This window comes from Aegilops tauschii, chromosome 7, assembly GCF_002575655.3.
Source record: "Aegilops tauschii subsp. strangulata cultivar AL8/78 chromosome 7, Aet v6.0, whole genome shotgun sequence".
Lineage (NCBI taxonomy): Eukaryota > Viridiplantae > Streptophyta > Magnoliopsida > Poales > Poaceae > Aegilops > Aegilops tauschii.
Genome location: NC_053041.3, coordinates 639,027,486 through 639,033,930, shown reverse-complemented (window position 1 = coordinate 639,033,930; position 6,445 = coordinate 639,027,486).

The following is a 6,445-nucleotide window of genomic DNA, read 5'->3' as shown; positions in this document are numbered from 1 at the left end:
CGGGCCCACTGGTCAGGTTTGACCAGCCCTCTCTCCCTCCTCTTCCTCTGCCCGTGCGGAGGCGGGACTTCGGCGATCGCCGTCGACGATTGGCGGCTCCTCGCGGGCTCCGGAGGGCAGGGATGGATCCATGAAGCCAGGGCGGTCCTCCTGGTGGTCGAGGGGGCCGTGGGGGTGAAGGGAGTCGCCGGCGGCGAGCTCCGCGGCGGAGGAGGTTTCGGGCATGATTGGGGGTTTGGGCTGTGGTGGCTCTCGATCGAAGCTAAGAGGATGGGCGACTCCGTAAGCTCGAGGGGAGTCGAGTGGTGGTGCTAGCTGAGCTGGGGAGGCCCGGTTGGCGACTCGCGGGACCGGAGGGCGGCGGCGGCCGAACCTGCCGGAGATGGGGGAGAGGGCCTCTTCCGGTCAATCTGTGGCTAGGGGAGCACTAGGGGGACAGCTTGAGGTCGCCTGAGGGCTTGAACGAGTTTGGGGGCCCCTTATATAGGCGCTCGAATTCGGTCCCGCGGCGGCCGTGGATAAGAACGCCGGCGACCGTCGTTCTGTAGCCGCGGGGCGACGTGGCGGCGACGAGCGCGTGCCGACGGGCTCCAGGATAAGCTCGAGCTGCTCCAAGGGGCAGCTGCGCGCGCGGGTGGCTTGGGCAGCGCCGTCCGTGGCAGGAGCTCACTGCCGACGCCGGCGTGCTGCCAAAGGCTTCTGACGGCGGCGCTGTAGGGCGCCAGGGGTGGCTTGGAGGGTACTGGCGAGTGGGCGAGTGCAGGGCGTGGCTCTGCAGGCGAGCAAAGGCCAGGGGCGGGACGCGGCGAGGGCGGCAGTGCGATGCGGCGGCTCGGTGCGCGCGCGTGCAAAACGTGCGCTCTGGGCGCGCCCAGAGCACGCACGGGACGTGTTCGACAGAATGCCAGGGCAGCCTAGAGAGCTAGAGGGAGGCTGGCAAATAGCAGGACAGGGTTAGGGATAGCTACGAGCTTGGTGGACAAGGTTGCTCGGTCAGGGGCTCAAGATCACAATGCAAGCTAGAAAACATGCCAAAACTGTCCATGAACACCAGGTGTTCGACAGAATGCTAAGCGTATCTAGGCAACTCTTGGAGTGGCCAAAATCTCCAGGTCAGGGTCTCTTTGGATGTAGGTGATGATGGCAAGATCATTTGGGCAAAACCAGAAACTTGCTAGTGCAAGTTTTGCAAAACTTCAGTTTTGGACAGAAAGAAAAAGGTCTCATTGCATGCACTTAAAATCCTCCAATGGGTCCACTCTCCTGGACTTAAGGGTTTTGTAGGGAGGGCTACAAGCAGGAAAAAGCTCATGGGCACTAGAGCAAAATAAATTAGGGTTGCAGTACAAATCACCAAACTGGGCCAGAATGAAAATGAGGATGATTCTCTCAACTTTTTCAAAGGACACCAATGGGTTTTTGCATAAAGTTGAATCATGTGCATCTACTGACATCTCCAAACACTTGGAAGAATTTTTAAAAGAATATTTAAATAGGTTGTAGTGCAAAAATACCTACTGGACCAGATTTGAAAAGTTGATGTAGAGCTCAAAACCTCCAATAACCAAAAGATATTTTTGCATAAAAGTGATGTGGAAACATCACATGACTTCCCCAAATTTTGGTGGAAATTTTAAATGCATTTGTCAAATGGTTGCAGTGCAAAACAGGCTCCAAATTTTTGAAAGATCATTTTAAAAGAGTAAAGCTCAAGAAAAAGCAAACCTTGCAATTAAATCCACTGATAAAGAATTGTTTCATAGAGAGAGCATACAAGTCCAATAATACTTTTGGAAAGTTTCCACTTGAGGTAAAAACCCACAATATCAAAAGGTAAATCTAGACAAATGGAAAAGTTTAATTTCCTGGCAAAATTTTAATTTATAAAACATGGTCAAAATTTTGGGGTGTCACAACACTACCCCCCTTAAGAAAAATCTCGTCCTCCAGATTTGTTAAAAGCTGTTTGAACAAACATCGCTCTTACCAAAAGAAATCATTCTACTGTGCAATAACAACGTATCTACAGTGAGAGGGCAATAAGTGGTGTAAAACCACAGTGTGGTATACTGGCGTTGCGTGGAAAATATCCATGGTCGGGAAAAACGAGATATTTCTACGTTGGATACAGTAAATTTAGAATAAATTCTAGATTACTGAAATACGCTGGTCGCACCCGAGAGCACAGTGCTCTCTCTGGCTGACAGGTGGACCAGGGGCCCACTGTCGGCCTCTTCTTCTACCTCTGGTTTTCTCTCCTTGCTCTCCCTCGCGGGCTTTCCCGCGCTTCCTCCCCGGCGACGCCTAGCGCGATGATCCTGGATGATCGTCGTGATGCTGCCGCTCGAGTGTTAGCTCTTCGCGGTGGCGGCGATCACGAGGATTAGGTGCGGCATCGAGTGCTAACTGCTGTCTAGGAGATATGCCCTAGAGGCAATAATAAATGATATTATTTATCTCCGAGTTCATAATTATGTGTATGTTCCATGCTATAACTGCAATGATTCTCGAGTCTGCAATATCCACGAGGCTCGGAGGAAGACTCAAATGCACGTGTGGAATAATAAACGGTAAGAAGTATTCCTAGTCTGTCCTCTAAGACTAGCTCAAGTGTTGCATGATGATTTTGTTTTCCTGGTCATGGGCATGTCTATGCCAGCAACTTTGAGGGCACAATGTTAACAGAACATTTGTGTTGAATCGACCCGGATTGATGTTATGCTATGAGATTCATTCGTCACAAGTTTATTGGTACATAACACAGAGATGGTTAACGTTTGCATGATTCCTTAGACCATGAGAGTATCGAGTTTCTTCATGCTTGCTTCATGAACTTTGGGGTTTGTTAAACGTCATCCGTAAATGGGTGGCTATTACGGCGGCTTACGGGTTCATGGAAAAGTGTGTCAAGTAACTTGATAGCTCAAGATTGGGATTTGCTCCTACGACGATGGAGAGATATCTCTGGGCCCTCTCGGTGTTACGGTATCCATCATCGTCTGGCCAGACACTTTGTGATTTGATCACGGGGATGCCGGAACACGATAACGAGAAAAGAGAACAATACCGGTAACGAGGTAACTAGCATAGTGGACAAGTTGTTGATCCACGGGAATTCCAACATGTCTCACCTCGGGTATTTGTAACATATCGCGAAGCAACAGGAATAGCACACGGCAACTGGAGGTTCACTCGAATATTTATTCGTGTGGGTATAGGGGTCAATATGGGTGTCCACGGCTCCGATGTTGATCATTGATCGGAAGGGGTTCCGGGTCATGTCTATACTTCACCGAACCTATAGGGTCACACACTTAAGGGTCATCTATCTGCTGAATACTAGACAGAGAGTCTGAGAGAAAATCACCAAAAAAGTTTCGGACACCGAAAAGTTTCGGACAGCGGAATCGTACCGCAGAGAGAGGTCATCGGATAAGTTTCGATGATACCGAAAAGTTGTTTCGGGATACACCATTAAGTCAAATTGGTTTCGGCACATGCCTGATAATTCTTGGAGGATGCCAGAATCATTCTGGAAGCTTTTTGGAATTTTCTGAGATAAAAACCGGAAATGTTCCGGAGCTGCCGGAGCCACTTCAGATGCGTTTCGCAGATGAAAATCACTAAAACCGGAATTGTTTCGGAACGCGTTGAAAATCATTTTAGTGGGTACTGGAAATGTTCTTAGCCCACATAAATATTTTCAGTTCGATCAGACGCTGAAAAATGTCGTCGTGAATAGTGAAAATCAGCTTTATGGTTACTTTATGGAAAGCCACCTTTTGGGGCTTTGCTCCAAAAGATCTTGGGGATGACATGGATGGATAGGAGCCATTTTTGGGCCCCTCATGGGGGTGTGGCCGGCCACATGGGGTATCCCCCCTTGGGGACCCTCTTGTTCCTTGGTTTCACTCCTAGGTCCTTGTGGAAGGACTTCATTCATGTGCATTTTGGGTTTTTTGTGTGCAACTCTGTAGAGAGATCGTAGTTTCGGTCTTAGTTCGTGAGTGCCTCCCGAAGGGCTGTCCGTGTGACCGTCCGAGTTTCGAAGGTCCTCCCGAAGGGCTGTCCGAGTGACCGTTCGAGTTTCGAAGGTCCTCCCGAAGGGCTGTCCGCGACACCGTCCGGGGGGCTGTTCGACCGCCTCCCGGAGGGCTGTCTGAGGAGCAGATGAGGGTATACATCCTCGCGGTTGGGAGGTTGTAAATCCTAGCTGCGGGGATCTGCACCGTCGATCGTCATCGACTCTACTTCCCGCTGCGCTACGAGTCGGTAACGAAAAAGATCAAACCATGTATGCAGTCTCCATAGTGGTCCTGGGCTGGTGCGTAGGTCGGAAAATTTTTGTTTTCTGCTGCGTTACCCTTCAGTGGCATCAAGAGCCGTGCTATGCGTAGATGCAGGTTTCGATCTAGAATACATGGAGATGTATGGGTATTGCATAATATAATTAGGTAGTAGATGAGATCTATTGCTGAAAATTATTTATGCGGGTGACAGATGAAATCTGTTACCCGAGGTTCTTGTTGCTTCCCTAGAATTTGCGTTTGCTCAATCTCGAGACAGCATGGTGGAATTTGACAAAGTTCTGGCAATCCGTGATCCTGATTGATCATGGAAGTGCTATCAGTTCTTTGGGTTCTGCCGTAGTCAAAAGAAAGATGAAATTCGCAGATGAAAGGGCATTGCAGATATGATCTGCACGGGGGTCATGCGTATGACGAAGTTTAGTATGGGGCTCGAGATTTAATTATCCCGTGTTTCATACACCCCGAGATGTTAATCTAGCAACTTGAATAATCATACTTGATGATAAAACGTTGGTCGCTGCGGTTTAAGTCAAAACCTTAGAAGCCACGTAAAATAAATTTTGCATAAACCGATTAGAGGCGTCTAACTTGGTTTTGCAGGATGTGCATGTGATGTGGTATAGCAGTGCTCATACTAATTCGATTATGTATGAGATGACTATATGATGTAATTTGATTAACATGACCTGTGTGTCATGATTCGGCATGATGGCTGGAGCCATATGATTGCACTTTAATGACCTGCGTGTCAACCTTGTTGTAATGCATTATTTTGTTAGCTATAGAGATAGCAATATTATCTGGTACGTCGACAAGGTGGTGGCAATCTTCGCGAAGGTGAACACCGACGCGAATGCCGAAGACGAAGAAATGAAATACTTCTCCGTCAGAAAGGGCTATACCATATCATGCTATTATGAATTGCCTGAGATGTTTATCCCTTATGATGCACCCTTCTTGATTGCGCGGTAGTAGCTTTTATTAGGGTGATCTCTCACTTAAAATATCAAGTAGTTAGTGTTCTCCCAAGTGTAGCACCGTCACGGCACCTATCTTTTCGGGGTGCGCCATGGATGCATGGGTACGAACGATTAGAGAAGTGTGAGGCGGGTGAGGTCAGACCTCGCAACAAGATCACTTGGTTGTCTTGACGTTCATGGCAGGATCGTCCTGAGCTCGGAACACACGCATCGAAAGATGAGCAAGAGTCACATAGAGATGTGATCGGCAAGTTGGCCTACCGATTAAAATTCCCGTTATGAGATGATGATTCTATGGCGATGAATTGAAGTCTGGATCTTGTATCACTCAAAATTAATTGTGAGAGATATTGATTTGAGTGCGAGCGCACTGTTGAATTAACATGTTTAATTCTCAGTGCAATTAATTATGAACACTGTCTAAGTGTTTCTTGCATAATAGTTGTAGAATAATGGCTCGCATTTCCACCTTCCCTATTAAAATTGAATAGCTGTTAAATATCTGGTTAAAACTTTACGATTGGTAACGTAATATGAGGATTGTCCTCAAAAGTGCCGAGAAGGACTTTGTCCTATCGCATGCTTTCCGTATCCTCCCGCTAATGCTATGGATCATGTGACTCTCGTCCTTCGATCCAAAAGCTAGAATTCTGTTATGGTTAAGTGGAATATGTTTGCTTCCATGAAACCCAAACTTCGAAAGTTGGGATAGTTATATGATATTCATGGAACTGAAAATTATTTTCAGATACAAACAAAGCAATGTTTGTTTGCAAGTATTAGTAAAAGTGTTTACTATGCATTTGACTGTTGGGAAAGGGATCCAGAAGAACGCCTGTCATATCATGAAAGGTGAATAAAACAACAACTTAAAGAGAAAGGAAGTGTCCAAAGGGTGTTAGTATGACTTACATGCCTAGGAAGTCCGGGGCTAATGCCACTCTTAAGTTGGGTGCTTCTTTTGCGAGTAGGAGAAATACTAAAAGTTAAACTGTTAGAAGTATAAAGGCAGAAAGAAAGATGACTGGAATATCCAGCTCATGTATGAATGTCATACAAGTTTTTGATGTATAGTAGGCTGTTCAAAGATATAGTTCTTGGGAATTATGGTTAAACATGTTAATCACTAATTCTTGGGTATTGTGAGTTAATCAC